Source organism: Mus caroli, unplaced genomic scaffold (assembly GCF_978045245.1).
Source record: "Mus caroli unplaced genomic scaffold, Mus_caroli_1 scaffold_4, whole genome shotgun sequence".
NCBI lineage: Eukaryota > Metazoa > Chordata > Mammalia > Rodentia > Muridae > Mus > Mus caroli.
In genome coordinates this window covers 85,533,933-85,546,732 of record NW_028227259.1, presented here as the reverse complement: position 1 = coordinate 85,546,732, position 12,800 = coordinate 85,533,933, and positions in this window count along the sequence as shown.

The window sequence follows — 12,800 nt, the reverse complement described above, 5'->3', positions numbered from 1 at the left end:
GGGGTTAACATTTGAAATGTAAATAAAGAAAATATCCAAAAAGTAAAAGAAAGTATAGACTTCTGGTTATTTTCTTGAGATGTAATTTTACTGGTGTGTGTGTGTGTGTGCGTGTGTGTGTGTGTGTGTGTGTGTGTGTGTGTGTGTGTGTGTTGTTGCTGTTGTTGTTGTTGTTGTTGTTGATGATGATGATGATGGGTTTGGGCTGGAAGTTGAGAAAACTTATTTCAGGTATGGAAGCTTAAAAATGAAAGGTTTATATTCTGAGAGATCAGGGAGGCTGCCAGTTAAGGATTTGAACCACATCCCTGAAGTGATATTGCACATTTGTGAAGGATGGGAACCAAATGCAAGGGGGTGCAGTGTTATTTTATAGGTCCCTAATTAATTCCCTTAGGCTTTAGCTCTGGAGCTCAGAGTGATAAAGGGGCAAAGGAGAGGGTCACCTGCATGTAACTTATTTAACCCTGCCAACAAGCTCCTGGGCTGGGACCTTGAATTTAGTTTCTGACTGTGATTAAATGAAGTCTGAAAACAAAATGGTAGAACTTAGAATAAGTTTCTTTTGATTGTTCTCAACAGTGTGTGTGTGTGTGTGTGTGTGTGTGTGTGTGTGTGTGTGTGTGTGTGTGAAATTCTAGAGAAAGCATTTTCTTCCCATATTGAATATGTTACCCACTGATTCTGGAGTTATTACTACCAGTAAAAATTGTGTTTACAACTTTGAAAATACTCATTACATTTTGGTATTTATCTTTAGTACAGGAGAAGAAAGCATTAGTTTATCTTATTTTCATTGGGAATTTTCTATTTTGTATATACAAGATTGTTTCTTTTATACTATAAAGAGTTATTATGCCATCATCCTATACAAATGTTCTTCTCCGCTTATGTTAGCAGGTAACCAACACCACTGAAACACATTTTCCATGGCTTTGTCTTTTGTGTGACTGCTTTGTTGCTCCAATGTTTCATCTCTGCACATTCTAAAATTATGTCAAACCTCTGGCTTAACATGCACAATTTGAATTTAATATATCATCATTATTGAGTAATTCGATTATGAATGTGGGATGATTTTAAATATACTGGGTCATTTTAATGTTGCCATTACTCTTCAATAAGTTATCAATAAAATGTTAATTGTAGTAATGAAACTATGGTGATGCTTTTTGTGTCTGAATTCACTTCAAGTTTAAAATTTTTACATACATTGTCTATTTATTAGTGAAAGATTTGTATGATTTTATGCTCATTAGTTTTAAAAAACCTTTTCAATCCAAATCTTAATTTTTAAGGACTGAAATTAGGATCAAGCTTTATGAACTTCAAAAGCCCATTCCGAGTGACACATCTCCTTAAGGAAGTCTCTATAAACTACAAGTTCCACAAACCCTCCAAACAATGTCACCAATGGGTAACAAATACGTAAATATATGAGCTTATGCCAGATATTTTTTTTTTATCAAACTACAATACCAACTTATATTTCAGTTCATCTTCCCACTTAAATTAAGGGTGTGAGGTTCAAAAAATTGGTATTGGGGAGATAGCTCAGTGGGAAAGAGTACTACCTCAACGAACATAAAGACCTCTTGCATGGCTCTGCATGCCTGCATCCCCTTTGTAGAGTGTGGGGACGAATGAATCTAATGAACTAGTGGTGAAGTATATTTAGCCTACATGGTCAACTTGTAGTTCTAGAAATGTCTCTATCTCAAAACAATAATTCAATGCAATTATACAAACACATAATATAGCAAATGTAAATAAAATTCATACATGAATCTACTGAATACACAAAATTATTAACAAGGGAACTTAAATTTTGAATAATGTACTTTGAATTCATATCTATTTTTTAATGGTTTTAGAGCTTTATTGTATAAAGGCAGGGAGAAAGGAGAGAAGGTAGAAAGAGAGAGAGAGAGACCAGCCATAGCCACATGGAGAGAGGGGTGAAGGGAAAGAGAGAAGGAGGGCTAGAGAGTAAGAAGGTAAAAACTTAGAGCGAATTCATATCTTTTTACTGAATGATCAGCTTATTGATTCTGCATAATAGTCTTTAAAGTAAACTAAACATTAATTTAAGGAAAGATAACTTTTGTTGTTACTAAGAATTTCATTAAATATAAACTAACTTTGCTAGTAAATGTGTATTTAAAATATTTAACTTTATTTTATGACCATTTGTTTTGGACAGTGAGTAATAAGTATAATTTCCCACGTGTCACTGGCCACATTTTATCATGTTTAGACTTTATTTGTCTTATCATTTCTTCATTCCCTGTAACAGGACAAAGACTTGGACCTTCATTTATTTCGAAAAGACAAATCACAATCAATGCTGTTTTGGACTTGGTTCTCATTATTTTGTTTTGGTCTGAGTGACTTTCTCTCAATTATTCTAGCCCTAGTATCGACCACTCTGTAAAGGCAGTCTCAACAGCATCTACGTATTATTGCTCCACTAATCTTAATCAAACTTTCTCAAGTGGTAGGCTTTTTCATGTCCTTCTTTTTATTCTCATCACTGAACTTAACAGTAGTTGAATAGCATTTGGTTCATAGTAAATGTGTATAATAAATTACAGAAACACACTTGTCTTCTATATATCTGTTACAGGTTCCCAGGACTCTTGATCATTTTCAAACATCTTTCTTTGAAACATATTTGAAACTATAACCTCAATAGTTTCCTGGGTAGGATAGGACATTGATAGATAATTTTTAACAATACAGAATACAATTCTCCAGCGACTTTTGGATGTATGGAGAATAAATCTTTATGTGGAATTCGTTTTTAATATCAAACCCTGGAAGACTACCCGCAGCTAAAACCTGGAAAGAATAAAAGTAATCTGATAAGGACCAACTACTGGCTTGTGTCACTGCCTTTTGTGGTCTTGTGATTCTATAAAATCTGAAGTAGGACACTGAGAAAAAAGCTAAGTCAAAATGGCATTTATTGATTCCTTACGAATGTCTTTTATCAGGTTAAAGACTCAAAGTAAGCCACAGTCTTCCTCTTTCAGCACATAAGCTCCCAGAGTCCTAGTAATTAGAAGTCACAACAACTGATGCTCTTACGTTTCCTTGGAGAAATCGTCTCTGATATAATTTAGCCCCCCTAGTTCATTACCTGTTAGTTTTAAAAAATTAAGAATTATGAGATTTTGTACTCTCTGTGCATGTGGAAAACAGAAAACAAAGAACTTGTATTTTAAAACATTTTTATGAAATGTAACCAGTCAGAATATCAGCTTATTTCAAGATTCCAATTTTTGAGCCCAATTTACAAAAAAGAAATGTTACATGGAGTTTCACTATCGAGACTCCTACTTTTCATATCAAAATATTAATTTTTTTCTAAAACGTACCATGATAATTTTATACATTTTTCACTTATAAAAGTGTTTTATTGATAAATAAATGGAAGTCTTGACAATCCCATTTCACATTGCAAAGTACTGTAATTACTCTAGCATATGCACTCTCATGCCTCTCGTCCTCCCATGACAACCCTCAACCCCAAACCTCACACTTGTGTCCTTATGTTTTGTTTTGTGACTCACTGGGTTTAACCAAGGTCATAGGTTTGAACGTGAATTTGGAAATATGCTCTGCATCTTGGCGGCCTCACCAGTGGGTAGATAGCCTGAAGGTATTGTTTCCTCACTCCTAGAATCTTCTAGCAGCCAATGGTTCATGAGGAAAGATTAAGACCAAAGGAACTCTTCCATGTCTATGACTGCTTGCTGACAGACCCTGTCTTGCAAAGTCAGTGTGAGTAATGTCATCTTCTATGAGTTCAAAACTGCAATGTTCAGAAGATGATAGCTCACAGCTTTTAACTCTATCTTCTGGCTCTTGTTTCTTTTTGAGACTTAAAGGAGTTCTATGCTTTGCTTGGGGCTAAACCCTTGATACCTTGTACCTCGAAAATCTTCCTAGTAGCTTTGCATTCGTCACTATTCACTGCAAAGATAGTCATTTCCTTCCTTCCTTTCTTTCTTTCTTTCTTTCTTTCTTTCTTTCTTTCTTTCTTTCTTTCTTTCTTTCTTTCTTTCTTTCTTTCTTTCATTCTTTCTTTTAATAGGGTAGGATCCTGTTTTAACTTTATTTTTTTAATCCTATTTTTAATGAAGGTTCCTAAACAGTTTAACCTCCCTTGTAGCCCACCTCACCACCACCACCACCAGAGGCAGTGGAAAAGAAAGGATATGAGGAAAAAGTAGACCTGTTAAGAACTTCTGGTGTTCCTGCATTCCTGCTGGTCCCTCCTGCTGACTTGTGCCAAGACTGAGGCCTGACTGTTCCTGCTAGGTAATTCCACTGCTGTTGATTCCTGTTTGCTCTCCTAATTCTACAGAACTGGACTGCTGATGTATCCATTAAGTGTGTTTTGTGTGTGTGTGTGTGTGTGTGTGTGTGTGTGTGTGTGTGTGTGTGTGTGGTTTTTCGAGACAGGGTCTCTCTGTATAGCCTGGCTGTCCTGGAACTCACTTTTTAGACAAGGGTGGCTTCAAACTCAGAAATCCACCTGCCTCTGCCTCCTGAGTGCTGGGATTAAAGGCGTGTGCCCCCAAGCCAGGCTCCATGAAGTGTTTTCAAGTGGGTGAAGCTGCCACAGCTGACCTATGAACTGAACTGCCAATTTCCAGACAACACAGATGGGAGTTGCTCCAAAGATAGGCATTTCTAAGGATGAGAACATTTGCCTAAGGGTGTCAAGATGGATATTTGCCAGGCAGGTTAATGCTATGTCATTTTAATTAAATGCCAGTAGTAAGTTCTTCTATAGGGCCTGTGATTTCCTGAACCACATGTTGGTTGACTTGGTTAATAGTGTCAGATACAGGAAGCTTTCTATTGAGCAGGTCTGAGATCTAATCAGGTTATACACTCTCATGACGATCTCGCATACTTACACATGGAAGTGTACCTGCATGGCAGGTGAGAATTGACTCTCATATACAGCTTTTAAAATCAGAGCTTGTGAGTAAAAGTCGGATTTCTTTTATTTATCCCAGTGGATATAAGTACTAATCACGGTTATACAGTTGGCTCTGGTTTTAGATTTGGTTGTATAAAATTGCAAGCTCTGATTCAGCAGGCTAATATAATGAATTGCAAAGATTCTATATCAGATGACATTTTATGATTTCTTGTTGAGTTTTTGATTATGGAATACCATCTGCCTTTGAAATCACCTTTCAAGTTACTTGGAATGAGTGTTTTATTACATTGATAATCAATATATGCTTAGCAGTTTCCCCTTCCTCTCCAAGGTCTCCACCTCTCCTCTCGCCCTGATTCACTCCTCCTCATTTTCCCTTCAGAAAATAGCAAGCCTCTAAGGGATATGAACCAAGCACTGGATAACAAGATATTAAGCTGCTCTAAGTGTATTTTATTTTTTTTAATTAAATAAGTTAATTTAGTGTCATTAGCATACCAAGCTAGTTTGCTCTATATTATATTTTGACATCAGGAATCCCTTTCAAAGTCAACATTACATTTCTTGCTTATTTATGATTAGTGTCTATCTCAGTTTTTTGGGATATTTTTTGTGTCTGTACATACATAGGTGTGTAGGCATGTGTGTATGCATATAAGTATGCATGTACACTTGTGAAGTTGATAAAACAGATGGGTGGGCCTTACCAGTGTGTGTGTGTGTGTGTGTGTGTGTGTGTGTGTGTGTGTGTGTATGCATGTATGTGCCTGACTTTTGTTTGTTAACCTTTTCTTTTCCCTCTGGGTATCTAAGAGTTAATGACCTCTGAGCTGCTTGCCTGGCAAGCAAGGGGTCCTGGAGTCAGAGAGAAATGTCCTGGAGAGGTAGCTAACCCTATTTTCTTAATCCTCTGCTGCTATCAACAAGAGTTAAATCTCTTGAAGCTAGCCCTTTTGGTCACAGAGTAGCAAGTAATTAAAGAAGATAAATTACCAATAGTTAGCAACTCATGCCCCTCAATTACCAATGCCATTCCCTTGCCTTCCTTAGAGAAATAGGTGTTGAGCTGTATCAGCACTGTGTGTGTGTTTGTGTGTGTGTGTGAGCGTGTGTGTTCTGAGTGTATATGCTCATGAAAACCAAAGAAGAAATTAGGTTCCCTGAAACTAGAGTTTCATGTAGCTGTGAGGATGTTGAGAACTGAACACAACTCTTTTGATTGAGCTGTAAATGATGTTAATTTTTGAGCCATCTCTTCTATTCCATAATTTTAAAATAATTAGTCATTAAACATTAATTAAATAATTGACAGTATTGCTCTTCATTGGCAAATAATTGACAAGAAGCTGTTATGGATAGCAGTCTAAGGAGATAATCAGATTACATTATGATGACTAGGCTATACTTTAGTGGCATAAATAAATTACCCAAAAGTTTAAATACATAGTTATCAATAATTTTTAATGTTCAATTAAGTTTTGAGAGCACTTGGAAGAGTCACGTAAGACTTAGGGGATAGAAGGTATAGTCCTGAGGAATAGCACTGAGGTGGGAGATGGAGGAAATTCAGGAGTAGTGCAAAGTGGGACAAAAGATGAGGGTCATTCATGATATGACAATAGATTTATTATAGCAAAGTATGACACTTGGAAATGGCAGGCCCGATATTGAGAGTCATGATAGATCTAAGTCAGAGCACACTAATGCAAAGTTTGTTTAACAAAGGCAACTTTTAATAAAATTGAAAGCAACTCTTGGAAGATATCTTATGAACTATGTATCTCAGTGCTGCTGTCCCTTTTATTCCTTCCACAAAATGATGTAGAGTATAGAGTGATCACTGTCTATAACTGATGGACAAGTCTGGGATCATAAGAGGTGCATATATCTTTTGAGATAAATGTTTTGTGTAAAAAAGAAAAAAGTAAAGTTGATTCCAAAGAGCAAAAATATATTGCTTTACTTTTCCCTGATTTTGTATCATAGTCCAAAATGGCCCATTACAATAAACTATGTTTTCTATATCCTGAGACACAATGATAGGCTGACAGAGTAGGTAAGTCATATCTGGGTAAAACTAATGGTTTTATAATTGGTAACAAGCAATAACTACATGGAATAAAATCAACATTTCACTCTTATGGCAAATAGCACTACAGAAACCTAATTACAATATCTGTCATATTTTAAATAGCAAATTATAATCTGTAAAATACAGAGAAAAGTTACTTAATGTGAAAGACCCACAACGTGAGGACTCCCCCACGTTTTGACTCAGGAGAGGCAACACGCCAAATCACTCACGAGAAATGGTCTTGCTGCAAACTGCAAGAGGATTTTTAATTCAAGAGTGCTCTCAGGCCCACGGTCAAACACCACGCAGGGGTAAAGGACTTTGGAGCCCTGAGTAGCTGGGTAAGGGGATATTTAAAGGAAGAAACCACAACTCAAGAAAGTGGGGAGGGCGTTGTTGGAAAATACCAAAGAAACCAGTTAAGAGTCACAAGGAAGTGCAAAGTCACAAGAGTCACAAGGAATACCTGGTAATTGTTCGGGTTATCTCTCAAGACAGTTTCTAAGAGACCCTAACAATAGCACATTCTTTGAATGAACACTCTTTGAACCCAGGAAGCAGGTTGGTGGAGGAAGGCCTAGAATTTTGCTTTTATATTTTTTCAAATGTATACAAAGTTTTTCATACTTTTATTATTGAAACCAAACAAAAGTAAAAGATTAACAAAATATGTGAATTACATTGTCACTGGTAAGTAAGGAACATAGATTGCAATCAACATGATGGAGACCACCAAAAATTTTATGAAAATATTGAGTTTAATGAGATTAAATTGTGTGCAAGGGAACCAACAAAACATCATGGGCTGGACCTTCCCTTCAGAGTGCTTATTTCCACCCCTTACCTCTACTAGCACAGATGCTATTATACGCATGCCAAGTTCTCTGCAATGCCTCTCCTCTGCTCTTTACTTTATAATAGTAAATTTCTTTCATTGGGTAATTGATTTATTTCCTTTATATCACAACCACAGCTCCCTCTCCCTCCTCTCCTCCAAGTTCTTCCCTCTCCCCACTGCTCCCTTACAATCCCCTCTACTTCTTTCCAGAGAAGGGTAGGCTTCCTTGGCATATCAAGTTGCAGTAGGACTAGGGGCATTTCTATTGAGACTAGATAAGGCGGAAAGGGATTAGAGGCAGGCAACAGAGTCAGAGCCAGCTCCTTCTCCTGATGTCAGCAGTCCCTCATGAAAACCATGCTGTATGTCTACTACATATGTGTAGGGGACCTAGGTCCAGCCTATGCATGCACTTTGGTTGGTCATTCAGTCTATGTGAGCCTCTGTAGGCTCAGCTTAGTTGACTGTGTAGGTCTTACGGTGTCCTTGACCACTCTGGTTCCTCCCATTCTTCCACAAGTCTACCCAAGCACTGACTAGTCTTCGAATCTGTTTTCTAGTTGCTAGGTGAATCTTTTCAGATGACAATTATGCTATGCACATGTCTACAAGTATAGCAGAATAGTGTCATAGGTGTAGACTCTTTGTCATAAAATGGGTTTCAAAGTTTGTCAGCCATTGGTTAGCGATTCCTGTAATTTCTGCTCCCTCTTTATACCTATGCATCATGTTAGCAGGAAAAATTATGTGTCAGAAGCTTTTGTGCCTGGGTTGTTGTCCACATCATTCCACTGGAAGTTTTGCCTGGTTACAGCAGGTGGGCAGTTCAGGTTTCATACACACACACACACACACACACACACACACACACACACATACACACCTCAATTCCTGTCCTCTCACCAAGTTTTGGGAAGCCTTTAAAGAAATGTGCAAAATCCATAGTCATCAGGGAAATCCAAATTAAAATGACTGTGTTCTATCTTACACCCACCATAATCAAGATCAAAAACTCAATTGATATCACATGCTCATGAGGGTATGGATCAAGGGAAACCCTCCTTCCTACATTGCTGTGGGAGTGTAAACTTGTACAACCACTTTTGAAATCTATTTGGCAGTTTCTCAGACAATTTGAAATAGTTCTACCTCAAGACCTAGATATACCACGCCTGGAAATGTATCCAAGAGATATTGTACTGTACCACCAGAGCACTGCCTCAACTATATTTATAGCAGCTTTATTCACAGCAGTCAGAAATTGGAAGAAACTTCAATATCCCTCAGCCAAAGAATGAATAAAGAAAATGAGGTACATCTATACAATGGACTACTAGTAAGATATTAAAAGCAGGGACATCATGGAATTTACAGGCAAATGGATGGACCCAGAAAAGATAATACTGGGTGAGGTAATCCAGACCTGAAAGACGAACATTCTAAATTTGTGTAAAACATTCCTTATTTGATAAAGTTTTAAACCTGCATTTCTGATATATTTGTAGTTTTTCCCTTAATGCAAAAAAAAAAAAAAGAAAAGAAAAGAAAAAAGAAAAAAGAAACACAAGAGGGCAAACTGCCTAAATGGCTTAATGTAAAAGGAGCAACTTTTAGAACAATTATCACAGTAGTGCTAAGCAAAATGGCCTGTAAACAAGGTTGATCTCCCTTTGAGGTATCAATCACTGTAGATGGCATTTTCATTTAGTCCGAGGCTTTGATAGCTGCCCAGCTTCATGGACAAACCCTAGCACAGGAGATTCTTGTTGTCTCTGAAGCCATTCCCAAATCAGCCAGGAGCCAGAAGCAGCCATAGAAGTGAAAAGACCTTTTTAAGCATGGCCTTAGAAATCAGGGTGTTTACTTAATTTCTCTCCTGTAGCTGTAATTTTCAAGAGAAACTATACCAAAAGAAATGTAGTCAGCTTGGAAACTGTGGCCTCTAGCAACCTGAACTCTTATTTCCTGGTTTAGGAGATCTGTGTTTAATGTTAAATATGGGTCGATATAAATGTGTGTCTGCTTATTTGATTTGATAAGATGCATAGTGTACATTCATAAATACAACATACCTACATTGAGTGTAGTTTTTCTTCTTAGACAGATCACAGGATGCAGCATTGGCAATCTTCTCTGATGACAATTTGTGTCAGACAGAAGCTCATGGTGTCACTAAGAGATGATGCCCCAGGCCTTTCCCTGTGGCTGAGGAAAGGGAAAGACAGGAGGAGTCTCTGACTGGCAAAATCTTATCAGCACTGCACACTCAGGCATTCTTCTCCCTGTAATTTTTCTTTAACTTTGGCATTTTAGCAGACACTTTGTAGACTGAGCTTTCTGAGCTTTTGTTTTTCAAATAAATTTGGGGCTCATTTCATAATAGTTGTGACAAGTAAATTTTGAATTATGTTTTCTCGTAGCATCAATTTAGAGACCTGATCAGGAATGAAAAACATGCATATGGAAATGTCTGGTGCTATTCAGTGTGTAGAACACTAGTTCTGTTTAAGAGGTCCCTGGAGAATCGTGACTATGACACAGGTAGAGCTTGTGAAGCTGAATGGCATGAGTGACAGGAAATGCTCTCCAATTTGAAGCAGATGATTTCTTACTAGTTATTGGCCTGAATCTCAGTGGCTACCTTTTGTCCGTTTTACCTCATATTTTTCCTGGAAAATCCATGTTCAGGTATGTATATTAAACACATTTTTGTTGTTGCTGTTGTTCTTTCTTTTTCATTGTTTGACTTATTAGAAGGATTTTGAATTTCTCTAAAAAAAAATGCTGTCTTGGCATTTTGTGGTTCACTTATGCTTTGGGGACTAGAATTTATGAATATATTAAAATGCAAATGTAACACTCTGTTATTCAAAGCTACTTAGAGGATTGTTATGAAGGTGGTCCTGTTTGTCATAAAGACAACAAAGATATTAGCTATAAAACTGTTTAAAAATAGAAAAATGAACCAAGTATAATAACTTTGGCGGGGCTTGGGTGATGCTTCAAGGCATACATTGCCAGCTGTGTACCAGCATGAGGAACAGTGTTCAGATCCCACGGACTCATACAAGGGCCATGAAAGGTGATGCTCACTTGGATCTGTACCACGGTGGATAAACACAGGGAGGTTCCCTGAATTCTGAGCCAAACTTTCTTGCCATATCAGTGAGCTATGTATTCTTCTCTGAGATTTTCTACAAGAACTAGGTGGAAAGCAGTGAATGAAAAGTCCTGTTTTTGACCTCTCACACACATGTGAACATGGGTGCACATACACACACACACACACACATACACATGTATATATATGTATATATATATATATATATATATATATATGTATATATATATACATAGATGTTTTTGTAAAAACATCTTCTGTAATAGAAAAATCATTCAAAGCTTCTAATGCTTACAAATCCTATAGTTTATCCATATAGCCAAGTGGCCTCCCCTGTATATAGGCCATTTTAAATACAATTTAAATTCAATGTCTATAGACAAGGTAAATTTATACTATCATGTTCCTCTTTTGAGGTCATAATATAAGGAGATTTCTCATGAATTTGTTGAATTTATTTGTAAAATAAATTTGCAAAAGTGGTTTTGGCCGAAGACGGAATCTTTGGCAACATCTATCCTTGGATCAGAAAAAAAAATTTACAAGGCTTTGCCATTGCCCTGAGTCTGAGGGAACAGGGTCCACAGGACTTTGATCATGTAAACAAAACATTTTTTCAGGATTTTGTCTGTTCCCCCCATGGCATTGTGTTCTTTATCATTCTTCTCACTTTCATGTGCTATAAATAAATAAATAAATAGCCTTAAAAATCTAGCAAGCTCTCCACATGTACTGCAAAAATCATGTTAGCAATCAAGAACAATGTCCTATAAGTTTCAAAAGAACACTCTACATTTTTAAAAGTAGGGTTGAAAATTTAATAACTCATGCTAAGTTCAAGTCATCTACCAAAGTTTTTGTGATTGCATTGTTTATAAAATCATCAATACTAAGTTGTATAGAATATCAAATATATAACATGCAAATGTATCATCATCATTGCTAAGTAAGAAGGAGTAATGATTACACACTCTAGGCTCAAAAATCTGTCTTTCTGTGCTCACGCATAAGGAATTATAAGAAGCTTCTCATTTTGGTCAAAGACTTTAGTGATTCTGGTATCCTGTTCATTACTGCTGATTCTTCAGCCCCAGCTAACTAGAAACAGAGGATCTTAATTCAAAATTACAAATATCTCCAGAGAGTCTTAAATTTCCCTCTGAAACTTCAAAGGCCTCCATTTTCTGAGCAGTCCTAGACACTTTATCTTTCAAGTTCCTACAGAACAGGTCATCAAGCATGGGACACTCCATTGCTTTTCTTGTACCAATTCCAAAGTATTCCCCAGAACAATATGTTCACGTCTGTCATAGCAATACCCCACAATGTTTGTACAAACTTGTCTCAGTGAGGGTTTATATGTTTGTGATGAAAAGCCATGAACACAAAGCAAGTTGAGGAGGAAAGGATTTATTTAGCTGAGACTTTCATATCACTGTTCATCATAGAAGAATTCCAGAATAGGAACTCAAATAGGACTGGACACTGGAGGCCAGAGCTGATGCAGAGATCATGGCCAGGATTTACTTGATGGTTTACTTTTCATAGCAAAGTCATTGCTCAGACTGCTTTCATAGGGAACCTATAACCACTAAGCTAGGTGATATCCCTAGGCAGAGGCTTTCCCCCACTAATCAGCAATTAAGAAAACACCCAAAAGGCCAAATTTTACAGAGACATTTTCTCAATTGAGTTTCCTTTCTCTTAAATAACTTTAGCTTGTGTCAAGTTGACATAGAACTATTTAGTGTCATATCAGAGAAGAGGGGTAATCATAAATTTTATCAGCTACAAAATCTGATACCTA